The sequence below is a fragment of the Solanum pennellii genome, chromosome 5 (genome assembly GCF_001406875.1).
Source record: "Solanum pennellii chromosome 5, SPENNV200".
NCBI lineage: Eukaryota > Viridiplantae > Streptophyta > Magnoliopsida > Solanales > Solanaceae > Solanum > Solanum pennellii.
Genome location: NC_028641.1, coordinates 47,975,384 through 47,994,565, shown reverse-complemented (window position 1 = coordinate 47,994,565; position 19,182 = coordinate 47,975,384). Strand labels below are relative to the sequence as shown.

Sequence of the window (19,182 nt, the reverse complement as noted above, 5' to 3'; positions counted from 1 at the left end):
CCAATAACAACCCCCACCCCCACCCCATCCAAAAAAAATTTAACAAAAATTCAATTTTTTTCCATTATTTTTTTTTAAAAAAAATTTACCCCCACAACTCCTACCCCTACAAGCCCCAGCACTCCCCCCAATCCTAGATAAAAATGTAAAAGAAAGTTAAAGAAAAAGACTTACTTACTATCCCCACCCTTTATCACTCTTTAGATGTGTCAAAGAACATCTTCTATCAATTTTAAATGGGTAATTTGAATGTTATTCACTTTTATCCATTTCTATTTTGAAAAATCACTTGGTAATTGAAACTGGTGTCACTACAAAAAAATCTCAAATTGCCAACAGTTTCTACTAACAGCTTAAGGTTGGTTAGTATTTTACTAACAAATTATTAACATATTTTTAACTGACTTATATTTTAAAATTTAACAACGGAATTCTAACAGATTATCAACAAAAATCTTACTAACTAAGTATTTTAGGTTGTAAATGAGGCGGAAAAAAATGGCGCCAAATTTAACAACATTCTATCAATGGGTTACCAATTGAAATGTTATTAACGTACACCTTTTGTTTGTAATATTACCAACGAAGTATATAACGATTGGTAAATATGACCAAAAAATTATTTTTAAAATTTAATAACATATTAGCAATGAATTACTAACTAAACATTTACCAATGACTAAATTGTGTTGCTAAATTTACCAACCAAATATAAATATGTTGGTAAATTAGTAACAAAATGTAATTTGTTGACAAACTTGCCAATCAATATCCAGTTAGTTGGAAATTTTGCCGAAGAATAAAGTTTGTAGTTAGTAAATTACTAAAATCATTAAAATAGTTGGCAATATACCAATCGATCATTAATTATTTGGTAAAAGTTACCAACATATTAATTATTAGTTTGTAATATTACATATGAATGTTTAGTTTAATAGTAACTATTACCAAATGTGATAAAATTTATTGGTAAATTATCAATACTAACTTATATTTGAATAGTTGAAGTTAAATTTTTTCGTAAATTAGTGTCTAGTGTTGAGACTTTCGTATTCAGTTTGTGTAATTACGCATTTTAACTTTTAAATTTTAGTCAAAAGTTGCCTTTGGTCAATATTTTTTATAAACGTGCTCAGATTAAAACTATGTCAGTGTCATTAGTTTCGAAAGATCATTTTTTATCTAACAGGTAGGTTGGTTTAAGTTTTGAGGTTTTCATTTTTTGTTTGTGCCATTAGGTATTTTAAATCTTATGTTTTGGCAAAAATCTGACTTTGGCCAATATTTTTGTGAACGTGCTCAAATGAGAATTCTGTCAGCATAATTAACTTCAACGGTCATTTTTTATCTAATAGGGTGGTTGATTCGGATATTGAGGCTTTCATTTTTAGTGTGTGACATTAGGTATTTTTAACTTATAAATTTTGGTCAAAATTTAATTTCGGTCAAAATATTTTATAAAGGTGTTCGGATAAAAATATTGTAAGTGTAGTTAGATTTCAGAAGGTCATTTTTTATGTAATAAGACAAGGGTTCGCGTTTTGAGGCTTCCGTTTTTAGTTTGTGTCATTAGACATTTTAACTTTTAACTTTTGACCAAAACTTTACTTTCGTCAATATTTTTGGTAATCTTGCTCGAATTGAAATTTTGTCAGCGCGTTTAGCCATACAAGTTCAATTTTGATCTCATAGGATGGTTGGTGGTTTTGAGACTTTTATTTCCAGTTTGTATCGTTAAGCATTTTAACTTTTTTAATTTTGGCTAAAATATTAATTTGTCAATTTTTTTTTGAGAAACATGCTCAAATTTGAATTTCGTTAGCCCAATTAGCTCTGGAAGGTCATTTTTCGTCTTACAGGAAGGTTGGTTTGGATTTTGAGGTTTCATATTCAGTTAATACCTTAGGCGTTTTAACTTTTAACTTTTGGCCAAAATTTAACTTTACTTAACATTTTTTGTGAACGTGCTCTGATGAGAACTTTTTCAGTGCGATAAGTTTTCGGAAGGTCATTTTTATATCTAATAGGATGGTTGCTTCAGGTTGAGGCTTCCATTTTCAGTTTGTGCTGTTAGGCGTTTTAACTTTTAAAATTTGGCCAACAATTAGATTTGGTCAATATATTTTAGGGAACTTTCACATATAACCACTTAAAAATAATTAATTACTCTCCATAGCTATAGTTTGATAATTACAATTTGTAGCTACATGTTATATGGAAGAGAGAGGAAAGCGAGAGTGAAGAGAGAGGAGAGAGGCGAGACAGAAGTGGAAAAGAGTGGAAGAAAGGTGAATTATATATGTATATTGGTTAGATAATTGTATATTATAATATGTATTTGTATATATGGCAAGAGAGATTGGGAGAGGGAGGAGAGAGGCGAGTGAGATTGAGAGAGGGTGGAGAGAGTTGAGTGAGAGAGGGGAAAATGGTGGGAGAGAGGTAAATTGTATATGTATATAATTGTATATAATTGTATATTAAACATATACATTTGTATAAATGGCAAGCGAGATTGGGAGAGAAAGGAGAGAGGTGAGTGAAATTGGGAGAGGGAGGAGAGAGGCGAGTAAGAGAGGGCATAGAGTGGGAGAGAGATGAATTTTATATGTGTATAGGTTAAATAATTATATATTATACATATGTATTTGTATATCCTGGCGAATTATACATATACAAATGTGGAAAATTATACAAACTCGAAGTCAGTCCACGTAATTAATATACAATGTTTGTCGCGAGTGGTAATTATAGCACACTATAGCTATGATAAGTAATTAAATAATATAAGTTTGCGTAGCCGCGTAATTTTCCCTAGTTTTTATAAACGTGCTTAAGTTAAATTTTTGATATAACAATATGTGTCATATTGAGATTGACTTAACTTGTTACCTAGATTTTTTTCATTGTTCCATTTAAATATGATTTCTAAAATTGATATTAATATTTTTTGATGTATATTTGTGCTCTTAGATTTTCAAATGCAATAAACTAATAAATATTTTACTATTGAATAATCATTTCTTTAATAATATTTTGAACATATTATCAATCAATCACTAGCCTAACTTTAAACATGAATGATATATTACCAACAAACTAACAATCAATTAGAAAAAATTATTAGAAAAATAAATAATCATACTAATGTATTTAAAATTTATTACCAATGAAGGTTGTGGTGTAGTGATAAATACTCTTCATTTTTAATCAAGAGCTCTCTGGTTCAATTTCCTTTTGGTACGGAGTTGCATTTGCTAGGAGTGCTTGTCGGGATCCAATATGAGTGGCGGACACCGGATGGGAAACTAAAAAAAGTTTATTGGTAAATTACCAACATAAATTTTCTGTTACTAAAATTGCTAACCAACGAAATCGAATAATGAAGAAAAAAATTTACTAACTTCTTTTCAATTCGTTAGTGCCTTACAAACTGATTTTTGGTTTGTAAGTTTACCAACAAATTAAGATCGGTTGGTAATATATAGTGACAAGATTTTTAGCCACAAATTAATATAAGTTGACATTTAGGTAGTAACTCAATCTGCCAAGCAATTTGATCAATTTACCAACGAATTTTTTTTGTTGGTAATTGAGATTTCTTTTGTAGTTTGTAATGATTGGGATAGTAATTACTAGCCTAGTAATTACACTGTCTAGTAATTACACTGACATGTTTGGTTGCCACAGTGTAATTACACATGTCCTGTTTGGATGTCACGGTGTAATTACACATGTTTTTTTGGATGCACAATTGCAATCATAAACTTATATTAATTTTTGAAAATTAAAGGGAAAAGGGTCTGATATACCCCTCAACTTTGTGATTTAGAGCTAATATACCCCTCGTTATAAAAGTGGCACATATATACCCCTACTTGTAAACAAATGGCTCACATATACCCTTTTCTTCTAACGGAAATGAAAAAAAAATAATTTTAATCTAAATTTTTATTATTTTTTTCTAAAAAATATAATCCCATATGAGTAAATTTAATCCTCGTCAAACATATATTTTTTTTTGACTTTTTTTGTTTCAATGACTAATTTATAATTATTATTGTGATAATCAAATTTATTTATGTTTCACTAATATTCTTGTAAAAACTTATTGGAGATGACCAAATTCTTTCTTCGAATACGAAATTAAATTACAATACACACAAAAAAATAGTTTAAATTTTTTTCTTTAAACTAAGGAATGAAAGAAAAAAACAAAATAAGAATAAGAAACTCAAATAATAATAATAAAAGAAGTCAAAAAATTATGTATGAAAAAAATTAAAATATACCTTGAACTTTTATAGAAGAATCATATATACCCCTAAATAATTTCTTTATAAAAATTAGAAGTAATAAATATAAATTTAAAACTAATTTTTTACTTCCGTTAAATGAAGGGTATATGTGAATCATGTTGTAACGGCAGGGGTATATGTGAGCCGTTTGTATAACGGTAAGGGCATATATGTGCCACTTTTATAACGAGGGGTATATCAGCTCCAAATGACAAAGTTGAGGGGTATATCAGACCCTTTTCCCAAAATAAAAATTAATTATTTATACTAAACATATAAGAAACTTTATAAATGACATTAAATTAAATATTTAAGATATATATTCTTTCTTGAAAATATATTAATAATTAAACAAATTTTCTGTAACTAATATTATGAAAAAATAATTGATTTATATTTTTTAAAATTAATATATTTCAATTGAATTGATCGTAACAACTAAAAGTATGAAGTTACTACGAACATCGTGAAATGCATGTTTGGTAAAAAAGAATAATATATAAATAAAATATCGTAAATTATTTGACAAAAATATAACCTATCAAGTCTAATTAAAAAATGACGTGCAATGTAAATTTAATATTACTAAAACAAATGAAACTGAAGATATAACATAAGTTATAAATACAAAACAAAAAATTTAACATAATACTCTTATAAGAAATTTCAACATAGCAATAAATATGATTTATTTTTATTTTTCATGATAAAGAAAACGTTAGTCTATAACCTTAATTAACAATAAATTTTATTTAAATTTATAAATTAGAATACTAATAAAATTATGCTAATGAAAGAATAAGCATGACATAAAGAAATAGATAATACGAAAAAATTGCGTAGAATCACGTAGAGTAAGATTCAAACAAGAAGACAATAAAATATAATAATATAAAATAAAAAACACAATTTTACAAATTTTTAGAATAAGAAAAAGATGGTAATTACACCATGTAATTATCAACAATTCACAACATAATTATAAAGTGTAATTACTCCATGTCAATTACATTTATTTGTTGATCAAGTAATTACTTAATCTTTCAAACATGATAAGAAAATATAATTATATCAATTATATAAAATCTAATTATAAGGGTGTTCTTCCAAACAGACCCTAAATGAATTTGATACTTAAACCTATTTTCAAAAGTATTAATTACGGTTTGGTCTTCCCGTTTATATTGGTGTCATTTAATGCTATTATTAGAGTTATTTCGTAAATGTTTTCAGCCACATATTCTACCCATATATGGTATGGCTTGGTTATACTCCCAATATTCTCTGTTGTTTGTTTAATTTACAGATTAAAAAATTGTACTATATTAATTAAGCGGTATTGTTTTATTAAATGAAAGATTAAAAATAGTATGATATATTTATTAATGTGTCGTAATTAAGATGTTGAAATTTTGAAGAACAATAAATATTTATTCCCTTTGTTTCATTTAATGTGGAATCATTTGACCTGACACTGAGTTTAAGAAATAAATGAAGACTTTAAATTAAGTAGACTCACTATTCTCTATTCTCATAAATGTAGTAGACTAGTACTTTCTTTGTCCCTTTTTACTTGTCAACTTTTTGAATTGACACACCTATTAAGAAAATAATTAATAATATACTGAGTTTATCAATTTACCCCTATTAATTATGAAGTAGATGAAAAATTTTACATTTTTCAAAGTAATTAGTCTTTTAATTATGGGTATAATAGGTAAAAACAAATTGTCCTTTCTTGATTTATCAAAGTGCACTAGTAATTAGGGACAATTATAAAAACAAAAGTGGACAAGTAATTAGGGACGAAGGTAGTACTATTTAAAATAAAGTGGGACCAATAAATGTAGAAAATAAATTGTACCCTTAAATACTTATCATATAAAGAAATGTGACATTCGTTTTTAGACTGACCAAAAAAAAATAATGTCACGTAAAATGGACGGAGGAAGTATCTGAAAACTTCTAAAATTTTGAGATAAATATGACAATTATTTTGACAGGGATTTAGTATAAAATTTGGACCAAAGAATTTGATGGAATATGTGCCTTCACTTAACAAGTAATGGACCAGGTCCCTTACTACACTCCAGAAAATTATCAGAAAGTTAAATGCAGTAAAATCAACACAATGATTTTACGTGGAAACCTCCTTGCTTAAGGGAGTAAAACCACGACCTGTTCCACAGGATTTTCAATCGTTTTCACTAATCTTCAAAAGCAAAAGTAAAACACGATTACAACAAACGTAAGAAAGAGTTATCAATCTTACAGTTAAGCAACAATCCCTATTGCTTAACAAGCCTAAGTAGAAAACTATCTACCCACTAAGCTATCCCACTTGGACAACTTAGACTTTCAACACTACCCACTGATTCCTTTATAGTTTTAGGAATAGTTTACAATATAAGAACAAGAGAATATATTCCTAAACAGCTGCACTAAAAAGCTCCAGAGATTTCTGCTGTTCTTGGAATGATTCTGCCTTTGCTTGGTAGTAGCCTTTGCAAGAGTTCTTGAAAAGTTTTTATCAAGTTGCAAAAACTACACAAAGTGTTTAGGAAAGTGCCTTTTATATGGGCAAGTCACTTTCCTAAACTTCTTTGCCATTGGCTGGAAGAGTCACACTTTCTGACGCCATCGGGAAGTGTGCACCTACTTTCTGTACCGTCTCCAGCTGGCAATCGACTGGCTCGTCATCATGAGAGCCTGGTACCTCTACTAGGTCCCTGGGTTTGTTTCATCTGCAATACTCAAATAAGAAACTCTATCAGGTCCTTCTGTTGAGTTGAGCAATGTTCTTCCTTGAAGATGGCCTTCTGTTCAAGCTTGTGAATTTTCAGAGAAAATCCAAATTTAATTTGCCAAGTCTTGAATTTGTGTTTGTTGGAAAGAGATAATATAAATTCCCACAAATTCGTTGAAGTCATCCCATTGGCTGAAGGCCTGCTGTTGGAAAAGCTGTGCACCTACCGCATCAGAGATGACAGCTTTTCTGACAGCTGTCTTTTCGTCCTTTTCACGTCGCAGTCTTGCGGGTACCAGGTCCCTTGCTTGCGGGAACCAGGTCCCTTGCAAACTTCTATATGAGTTCTTGAAAAGGCTTGCTGGCTGACTTCCTTCTTTGGATGAATGAATATAATATGGTGTTTGTCATGCTAAAAGTATCAAACATAAAGAGTTATTATCCGTTGGACAAACACCCTCCTCCATTCTGATTGGTGTAGTACACTGACGCCTTACCAACCTCTGACGTGACAGCTTTACAGCTGTAACCAATTATGTATCTGATGGAGGAAACTCTGTCTGGTACCAGGTCCCTGCATTTGCGAGATACTGAAACATACAATCTCGTCCGCTCTTCTTATTGGTGTAGGATACTGCACTTTTCACCTACCACCTGACATGACAGCTTTTATGACTGTACCCCATTTGTATCTGAACGAGAGCACTCTGCCAGGAACCAGGTCCCTGCATTTGTGAGGATCATCAAAACACCTAGAATATAACATTTTCCCCCTTTTTGATGATAGCACACAAATATACCTCACGATGAGTTTATCATTCATCTTATTGTCAACAGTTCCAATAACAAGGATTTGGTTCCTTGTTAGATCGATAAGTTTGTTAAATCATCAAAACTTCATATCAAGTTCGAGCTATCATCTTAATTCAGCTTCGAACTAACATTTTTCCCCCTTTTTGATGATAACATACTTATACACCAGTTCCCCCTATCAAAAAGAATTCTTAGGGTAACTTGAGTTTCATCATCTCGAAGTTTGTCAACTCATCAAAATATCAACATAGCATTTTCCTCCTTTTTGATGATGACATACTTATTCATCAGTTCCCCCTATCAAAAAGAATTCTTGGGGTAACTGCAGTTTAATCATCCCTAAAGTTTGTCGAATCATCAAAACATCAACATATCATCTTCCCCCTTTTTGATGATGACAAACATCTTCTTCCCCCTATCGACAGGACCAGGTCCTCGTCAGGTAGCAAGCATTTATTCCCCCTATCAGCATGACCATATCTCTTCAAGTAGATACCATTGATTCCTCCTATCGATGTGACCATGTCTTCTTCAAGCAGTTATAACACTATTGATCTCATACCTTACCTTAACAACTTTCCCCCTTTTGACATCATAAAAAAGGGTTAAAGCAGTAAACCAAGTTGACAAAAATATAGTTCTTGCAAATTCATGGCCACTTGGGCAACACAGAGCATGAGCAAAAAGGCATAAAGTAATGAGACAAGTCAGTAGAAACAAGACATTTAACATCCATAAACAAAAGATCAGTCATCAAAGCATTGCATGTATGATTACAGATGAAAACCAGAACAATGCCCAAGAGATAAATGAGGACTGACATAGAGAGGTAGGAAGAGAAGGGATGATTTAGAGGCAAGGGATTGAAAGAATAGAATTAGTAGAGCATATCCCTAGCATAAGATTTCAAGAATCTTCTCTTAGCGTACAACATGATGTGCAACCCAACCTCTATGTTTAACCTTCAGGGCTGCCAATTTTTATTAATTTTTTTTTTTGTTGGCACCAGGTCCCTCTGATAGTGTTGTTTCAGAAGCTGGACTTTTAAACAACCCATTTCAGTATTCCAGTTAACACGAGCAACTGTCATAGCTTCCAACACCAGCCTGAGTTTTTCATAACAGAAAGATTGGTAACACAAACAACTCAAGGCCTCCGAGATGAATTGATCAACAATTGAGGAACCAAAAAGATTTTCTTTTTTTTTTTTTTTTACACCTTCCTCTTCAGAAAACTTTGAGTTCTCAGAATATCAACTTCTCCTTTTGGAGCATCATCTTTTCCACTTCTTCATTTTTCATGGAGGACCAGATCCCTCTTCACACTTAAAACATTTTCATCAAAGAATTCTCCAGCAAGAATCAAGGGGTTAACAATTTGAAGTGTGTTTGAAAAGAAGAGAAAAGAAAATTTTGAAGCACCTTGATATTTGGAAGACAACTCAATTTTTCTGGGGAAATAGAAAGAAACATGGAATATAAAGAAAGAGAAAATAAGGTATCATTTTGGCACTCAAAAGATGAGACAACAGTCAGATTCCTGAAGGACAGACATGTGGCATTTTCAATGGTTCTCATGCATAATTCAAACTGCAATGTTAAGATTGCTAACCTTCGAGAAAGGATCAGGTCCCTCTCTGTAGTTTGAATGTCATTGCCTAGATCTATCCTGACCTCCCTTTTTCTTCATCCCCTTTTCCATGTGTGTATACCTACAAAAGGTATGAAACTGAATTTGCTAAAACATACATAACCGAAAAGCAAGGATACCTGCTCCCTTTTCATAGTCATTAAAAGAGTTGATTGCTTCAGGTAGGATCCATTCAAGAAGGTTTTAGCATTTCCATCATCATCATGATTAATTCAGCCAGATTTTTATGAGGTTCAAGATGGTTCCTGATCCACAAGAGTTGACCCCATCAAGCTGCACTTGCTACATTTATTACCTTAGTTGATGAAAGAGCAATTAAATCTTGCCTTTTAATTCCATAGGAGTGAAAGATCAGCGCATAACATAATCCACTCTTGAGGTACTCAATCTATCAGCTTGATACTTAGCATAATCAACAACACCATGTACTACAAATCAAAAAGTCTCCCGATGGACAGAATAGGACCAGGTCCTCTATCTTCTTCAGATGACTTAAGATTTTCTCAGCAGCCTTCATTGAACTGGTACCAGGTTCTTTCTTTGATCAGACATCAATGACCCCTGAATGTTGTGCTATCTTCTTCTCTGTAGCTAAGCTCCTATGAGAGTATTTGACTGGTCCGTGCTTAGAGCTTCAGTGAAGATGTCATCCACTTGATCTTCCTTCTTACAAAGCTTTCATGTTGTGCTAAATCTGTAGCTCTAAGAAGAAATTTAATTCTTCCATCATGCTTATTTCAACACTCACTTTCAATGAGTGAAATAGAAATAAGCTCTTCACACAACACCTCAAAGATTGCCTCAAAGATGACATCATCAATATGTACCTGAATGATCAGCAGTTCCTTGCATATTGAATTCAAAGAGAAGAGTTTTTTGACAATTTTACCTCTCTTGAAGACATTGTTGAGGAGCAACTTGGACAACCGATCAGCTTGTTGGGGAATCGACTATCAGAGTTCGCTTCTTTCAAACTGAGTTTGATTAGCTTCTTCATTCTCACCTTCAAAATTCACATTATCAGTTTGAACTGCATCATCTTTGTTCAGCACTGTCTAGAAGACAGATCCCTCATCAGGTTCATCATCTGCATCATCTTCTTTGAGATTGTTGGATTCGTGAGGATGTTCTTCAGCAAACTCACTATTTAAACCATCTCTCTGATTCTGAAGCAACTCTTCTATCTCAGTAACTTCTTTTCTTGCAACTTCTAAAATCTTCTAGACTCATCAATAAACACATGACCATTTTTAGTATACCCCTGATAAGTCTTGCTGAAGGAGGTCTGATCTGCTTCTCCTTAACATCATCCTCACAACCTTTGTCATTTGCAAATATCATTTTATGCATACTTAGACCAGGTCCCCTGATACACGTTTGTGCAACAAAGCAACACTCATGAGCACGTCTCCTTAATCATACCTCAGCATTCATACCTTGAGCACTAAGTTCAGTGAGACTATCACAATGAGCAGTAAACAGATCAGCAATATACATGTTCTTGCATCTCTTTTCTATCAAAATCATCGCCCGAGAGAGCAAGTTTGTGACAAAACAGTTATCTGATAAGAGCTTAGCTTCATTTCATTCATCACAAATCTACACCAATAGTGTAGCGTTTCTTGCCATTCGCCAAAAGAGACACCTCCACCTTGAAGTGTCTTGAGAGAGAGGAAGTTTTGTAACCTTCTTAGTCATGTGTTTTGAGCAACTGCTATTTATAAACAAACACTGACTGCTTCCTCTCTTCTGCACCAGAATTACTTGTTAGACTTAGGAACCCACTTCAAACAGAGTTCCCAATAACTATCAAAAGGCTTAACAAGAAACCTTCCTGTCCAAGGCGGCAAAGTGTTCTTGCTAAAACGATAGCGAGGACCAGGTCCCTTGCGCTCCGTTTCCACATTTTTGTCGGATCTGACAAATTTAGCATGAAGACCAGGTCCCCTTTCTTTCTTTTCTTGATTATTTTCAGATCGGACAAACTTCACATGTCTTTCTTTAGCTCTTTTCAGCTTTTTGGAATAATTTGACGAACTTCCTTCAAATTTTTCCAAAATTGGACAATCTTTCTTATGATTTCCATTTCGACAACAATTCTTAGACAACAGATTGTCAGCATCAGGAACACTTTTGCTTCGAGGATTGTAGGAGGATTTTATCTTGTCACAACCTAACCCTCTTCTACTGTTGTTGTCTTGACCAATCAGATTTGTAAGAATCTTAGAGGAATTGGTCCATTTGAGAGATTTTTTCAGTTCCTCTTTTACACGGACCAGGTCCCTCTCTAACTCAAGATTTCTTTCTAATGCAATTTTGGTCTTCATTTCAGCAGTGTGCAGCTTATTCTCAAGCTCCAGCTGCAAGCTGCTTGCCTCATTCTTTCCATTAGAAGTTTTATTAGTTACCCCTTTCATCTTTTTCTTCAGTTCTAGATTTTCAGCTTCTAGAACAAGCATTTGACTTTTAATATCAGATATTTGGGCAACTAATGCAATTTTTCCATCTTGAGAGATATCTAGACTGTTGCTTATGGGATCCTTCTCACTTGTCAGCTCACTTATCAAATCAAGTAATACAACTGCTAGCTTTCTCAACTTGCTAGTAGAAAAGGTATTCAAGTTTTGCTTGAAATAAGATAGAGTTACCTTTTCATCAGAATCTTCCTCGTCTGACTTTGCCATAAAACCATTATCTGTGTTTTCAGAATCATCTGAATCACTTGAGGATTTTTCCCATGCAGCCATTTCTCTTTTTACTGCCCCGAAGAAGACTTCTCTTCTGCTTATCTTGGGACAGACCTGGTCCCCTTCTTTGTCTTTACCTTCTGGAGTCTTGACAATAGGAACAGGTTCTTCAAGGAACATGAGCTCATCTGTGATGTTGGAGAATCTGGTGCGCACTTCATGAATGAGTTCACCATCATTCATGGTGAAATCTTCAAACTGAGTAGAAAAGAGATCTAGCTTAGATTTCCTTATTTCCTCAGTGCCCTCATAAGTTGTTTCTAACAGATCCCAAATTTCCTTGGCTGATTCACAAGATGAAATCAGATCGTATTCATTTATACTAAGGCCACACATCAATAGCTTCCTTGCTTTATGATTTTTCTGGACTAATAGTCTGTCAGAGTCATTAAATTGTTTTCTAGTTTTGGGAATGACTCTTGTGACCTCTCCATCTTTAACCTCCATAGTTGGCACATAAGGACCTTTACATATGACGTCCCATACTTCACTGTCCTCAGCCATGAGATAGTCTCTCATTCGAATCTTCCAATATTTATAGAGCTTACTATCAAACAGTGGAGGTCTTGTGGGAGACTGATTTCTTTGCTTATTTAGTAGTGACGCCATTTCTCGCAGGAACTTCTCTCTTGGTGTTAACCAGATAGAGAGCACCTGCTCTGATACCACTTGATGGAATATGTGCCTTCACTTAACAAGTAATGGACCAGGTCCCTTACTACACTCCAGAAAATTACCAGAAAGTTAAATGCAGTAAAATCAACACAATGATTTTACGTGGAAACCTCCTTGCTTAAGGGAGTAAAACCACGACCTGTTCCACAGGATTTTCAATCGTTTTCACTAATCTTCAAAAGCAAAAGTAAAACACGATTACAACAAACGTAAGAAAGAGTTATCAATCTTACAGTTAAGCAACAATCCCTATTGCTTAACAAGCCTAAGTAGAAAACTATCTACCCACTAAGCTATCCCACTTGGACAACTTAGACTTTCAACACTACCCACTGATTCCTTTATAGTTTCAGGAATAGTTTACAATATAAGAACAAGAGAATATATTCCTAAACAGCTGCACTAAAAAGCTCCAGAGATTTCTGCTGTTCTTGGAATGATTCTGCCTTTGCTTGGTAGTAGCCTTTGCAAGAGTTCTTGAAAAGTTTTTATCAAGTTGCAAAAACTACACAAAGTGTTTAGGAAAGTGCCTTTTATATGGGCAAGTCACTTTCCTAAACTTCTTTGCCATTGGCTGGAAGAGTCACACTTTCTGACGCCATCGGGAAGTGTGCACCTACTTTCTGTACCGTCTCCAGCTGGCAATCGACTGGCTCGTCATCATGAGAGCCTGGTACCTCTACTAGGTCCCTGGGTTTGTTTCATCTGCAATACTCAAATAAGAAACTCTATCAGGTCCTTCTGTTGAGTTGAGCAATGTTCTTCCTTGAAGATGGCCTTCTGTTCAAGCTTGTGAATTTTCAGAGAAAATCCAAATTTAATTTGCCAAGTCTTGAATTTGTGTTTGTTGGAAAGAGATAATATAAATTCCCACAAATTCGTTGAAGTCATCCCATTGGCTGAAGGCCTGCTGTTGGAAAAGCTGTGCACCTACCGCATCAGAGATGACAGCTTTTCTGACAGCTGTCTTTTCATCCTTTTCACGTCGCAGTCTTGCGGGTACCAGGTCCCTTGCTTGCGGGAACCAGGTCCCTTGCAAACTTCTATATGAGTTCTTGAAAAGGCTTGCTGGCTGACTTCCTTCTTTGGATGAATGAATATAATATGGTGTTTGTCATGCTAAAAGTATCAAACATAAAGAGTTATTATCCGTTGGACAAACACCCTCCTCCATTCTGATTGGTGTAGTACACTGACGCCTTACCAACCTCTGACGTGACAGCTTTACAGCTGTAACCAATTATGTATCTGATGGAGGAAACTCTGTCTGGTACCAGGTCCCTGCATTTGCGAGATACTGAAACATACAATCTCGTTCGCTCTTCTTATTGGTGTAGGATACTGCACTTTTCACCTACCACCTGACATGACAGCTTTTATGACTGTACCCCATTTGTATCTGAACGAGAGCACTCTGCCAGGAACCAGGTCCCTGCATTTGTGAGGATCATCAAAACACCTAGAATATAACATAATTTCTTTTGTATAACATATCTCATCTGCAAACGTTATTTATCTTCCTTATGGATTAGATGCTGTATTTTAGCTTTTTAATGGTTATTTTGGTGGCTATTATACTCCAACTTGTTTTATTCTCACCAATATCTCCTCAGATTCTTGAAATTCCATCTCCCTCTCCAACCTTTACATCAAACAGTTATTTGCAGGTAACGCACGGATAAAAGAGACAAATAATACTATCAACTATTTATATGTATATTTATGGATTGAGTTAAATAATTTATGTTTGTTAATTTCAGAGAGTAAGTAAAGTTGGAGAAGGATTTGTAGATAGACCAGAAGATGTTGCAGTGGATAAAATGGGAGTTGTGTATACAGCCACTAGAGATGGTTGGATTAAAAGAATGCACAAAAATGGGAGTTGGGAGAGCTGGAAATATATTGGGAGAGATACATTATTGGGACTCAAAGTGTCATCTGCTGGTCATATTATAGTTTATGATGCTCAAGACGTAAAACCATGTCTACACTTGATTAACAACTTTTATGTACATAATACCAACAATTATTAATTAATGTGCAGGGACTGCTTAAGGTTACAGAAGATGCTGTAACTGTTCTTGCTTCACATGTCAATGGTGAAAAAATAAGGTAACTAAGATTTCATCTTCTTCTACATCACAAAAAGCAATGACGAATTTGGTGTCACAAACCACTACATATCAATTTTGATCTAATTGCTTTTTGTTTCCGCTAGATCCTCCGTTTGACCCAATAAAAGAAGAAGTAAATTAAAGAATTGTACCAAGAAAATAGGATAGATTAACAGCAAGATAAAAATCAAATGAATCAACAAATAATAATACACATAAAAAAAAAACTTAGAGCCCGTTTAGAAAAATTGCTTTTAATTAAAAAAAAAAGTCAAACTTAAATAACTTTTAAGTCAAAAAAGACCACTTTGATTTTTGACATGTTTTAAGACATTTTCGACTTGTATTAAGGTGTTTTTATTATATTTGTCAAACACTAGAAGCCAATAACTGATTTAAAAATAGATTTGACCAACTTTTAAGTCAATATAAATAGCCTCTTAGCTATCTATTAACCTTCTAATCTAATCTTTCACCTCTACATCTTCTTATTTAGTCTCGTGTCCTTAGTAAGTTGAAGTTGTGTTATATTTTGTATAATCAACCCTCCCTAGTTTTTTTTCGACCTATCTCTACCTCTACCTCTCCTGAATCCTGTTACGGTTGATCAAACTTCTCATACCTTCTATTCATACATCCACACACCTCTACTTTACATACCCAAAGTATCTTAGTCTTGATTTCCTCATCTTATTTTCCAAGGCACCTTCCCCTACATAACTTTGTTTTTAATGATACGACTCCTTGTTCATTTAAGCGTGAATCTTCATCTCCACTAAATTCATCTTTTAAATGTGGGCATTCTTACTAACATTGTGCCACGTACAACAAAGTCGGTTTGGATTTACCTTTGAGCCTAGGTAATACTTTCTTATCACACAGTCCCAAATGCGAAGTTTCATTTTATCCAGCACGCTCCAATACTATTTGTGACATTATCCCCAAGCTCTCCATCTCCTTGAATTATGGACCGAAGATACTAGAAACTACTTTTATAGGGTATGACTTCAGCTTATTTTACAAGGACCATCGACTTTTTTTCTGATTCATAAGACTTCATACTTCCGGAATAAGGACAATGAAATTGGAATTCAAATTTAGGGCTTATAACAGAGCCTTCAACAATGATATTGTGAACCGCCCTGACCAAGTCGTCAACAAAAATATTCCAACAGTGACAATAAAAAAGAAATATCCATTCTTTTAAAATCAAGTACCATTCTATAAGATAGAGACAATAATGTTTGGGTATATATTCAATAACCATCTTTATTATGAGTTCTGCTATAGAATTCGGACCTAACTACTTAAATAACCGGTGATCGACAACGACATAACTTATAAATTCCAACCACCAGAAGAAACTAGACAAAAATTTCAAGTAAAAGGACATTTCTACTTATTCCCTACCACATTGAGGACACTTGTAAGAGGCCAATCTAGCCCAGCTTTCTGACTCTAAATTTGCATTGTCAAAACGAAATGAACAATGCTTAACGAGCAAGAATGAATGAATTCCCAATATCATTTTTTGATTTTTGTGCAATTTTTGTTTAAAAATGAACAATGTAATATGTTGTGTGCCGTGTATATCTCTTTACATATAACGTAAGACGTTCCAACTACTGTTACATTATGAAATGGGTGCATATTTAGGCAAAGGTAATTGTCTAATATTCCCAACCAACTTGAATACCAGCGTTTTCCTAGAAGAAAGAAGTTGAACTTGTGGCGTGTCCCTAACCCACACATAATAATATCATGTGCTGCTTCCTTACCAGTGATGGTTTATATATATATGATGCTGTTAGCAGAAAAATTACAAATAAAATTTCTGGATTCTTATGTCCATGTCACTTGTCTTGTGGCATAAAGGTATGTTTAAAATCCTAAAGAGTGTGTACAAATTAGCAGATGATGTGGTGGAAGCATCAGATGGGAGTGTATACTTCAGTGTGGCAAGCACCAAATTTGGTCTCCACGAATGGTTCCTTGACGTTCTTGAGGCCAAGCCCCATGGTCAGCTTCTCAAATATAGCCCTTCGCTAAACCAGACATCTGTAATTATTGATAACTTGGCCTTTGCAAATGGGGTGGCTCTCTCTGCAGATCAAGATTACTTAGTAGTCTGTGAATCATGGAAGTAAGTGTTTACAAATTTGCAATCCATTTACTCTGCACGGTTTCTTCATTAACACATTCTTTTGGAAATTGCATTCAACATACTTTCTTTCCTTAATATTCAGATTTAGGTGCAAAAAATATTGGTTAAAAGATGAAATGAAAGGACAAACAGAGATGTTCATTGATAACCTTGTTGGTGCACCAGATAACATCAAGCTTGCTCCAGATGGTTCGTTCTGGATTGCTCTAGTACAGGTAAGCTACAACCCACCTCAGTTGAATGTGTTGGGATTTAGCAAGTGTGAATGGGAGAAGAAAAGAGAGAATATGAAAAGTGAGGGAACTACTTTGGAGGGAAAATGAAAAGTCATTTGCTAATTATTTTCATCATATACTCTAGCACTTACAGATGAAAAATTGTTTATGGCAAACTCCGCTGTTGCAAAGGTGGAAGGAACAAGCAAAGTCCTATTAAAGATGACATCAGGCAAGGTGGTGACTTTGAATAGGGTCTCATATGTTCCAGAATTGAGAAAGAATTTAGTTTCAATTCCAGTTCTGACCAAGAATGGATTTAAATGTGTATTTGTTTCTGATAAAGTAGTAGTAAGCAAAAATGATATGTATGTAGGAAAAGGCTACCTTAGTGATGGTCTTTTCAAACTCAATGTAATTGCAGTTGATATGAATAAAGATTTTGCTTCTTCTTACTTGCTTGAGTCTAAATGTTTATGGCATGAACGTTTGGGACACGTAAATAACAAAACCTTGCGAAAACTGATTAACTTAAATATTTTGCCACAATTTAGTGCAATAAATCAAAATGTCAAATTTGTGTTGAATCTAAGTATGCTAAGCATTCTTATAAATCTGTTGAAATGAATTCAAATCCTTTAGAATTGATTCACACTGATATTTTTGACATGAAGTCAACACCATCACGTGGTGGGAAAAAGTATTTCATAACTTTTATTGACGATTGCACTAGATATTGTAATGTCTATTTGCTAAATAAGTAAGGATGAAGCAATAGATGCATTTAGGCAATATAAAATTGAAGTTGAAAATCAGTTAGATAAAAAGATCAAAATGATCAGAAGTGATAGAGGTGGAGAATATGAATCTCCATTTGCAGAAATATGTTTAGAAAATGGAATAATCCATCAAACTACTGCTCCCTACACTCCTCAGTCTAATGGAATTGCAGAAAGAAAAAATCGAACTTTAAAAGGAATGATGAATGCATTACTTATAAGATCAGGTTTACCACAGAACTTGTGGGGGGAAGCTATCCTTACAGCAAATCAGATACTTAACAGAGTGCCTCACTCAAAGACAAATGTAATTCCATATGAGAAATGGAAAGGTAGAAAACCCAATTTGAAATATTTCAAAGTGTGGGGGTGTCTAGCCAAAGTCCAAGTTCCTATACCTAAGAGGGTAAAAATAGGACCTAAGACTGTGGATTGTGTATTCATTGGCTATTCCACAAACAATAAGGCATGTCGATTTTTGGTTCATAAGTCCGAACATCCGGATATTCATGATAATATGGTAATGGAATCAGATAGTGCTGAATTTTTTGAACATATCTATCCGTATAAAACTAGAATTGAGTCATCTAGTGGGGGATCTAAACAACCCAGAGAAGAACCAAAAGAGAATGAACAAAATGTAGAAAGTCCAAGACGCAGTAAACGTCAAAAGACATCTACTTCATTTGGATCAGATTTTGTAACATTTCTTCTTGAAAGTGAGCCTCAAACATTCAAGGAAGCAATGTTGTCTAGCGATTCAACCTCTTGGAAGGAGGCTGTTAATAGTGAAATTGAATAAATCTTAAACAATCATACTTGGGAGTTGGTTGATCTTCCTCCAGGGAACAAACCCTTGGGTTCAAAATGGATCTTTAAAAGGCAGATGAAAGACGATGGAACTATTGACAAATATAAAGCAAGACTTGTTGTCAAAGGTTTTAAACAAAAAGAAGGTCTTGATTATTTTGACACATACTC

At 33.9% G+C, this 19,182-nt stretch overlaps 1 pseudogene; it reads left to right on the top strand.

Annotated features, from left to right (window-relative positions):
• Window positions 1-14,452: 14,452 nt before the first annotated feature.
• Window positions 14,453-19,182, top strand: part of LOC107020039 — an 8,619-nt pseudogene continuing 3,889 nt past the window's right edge.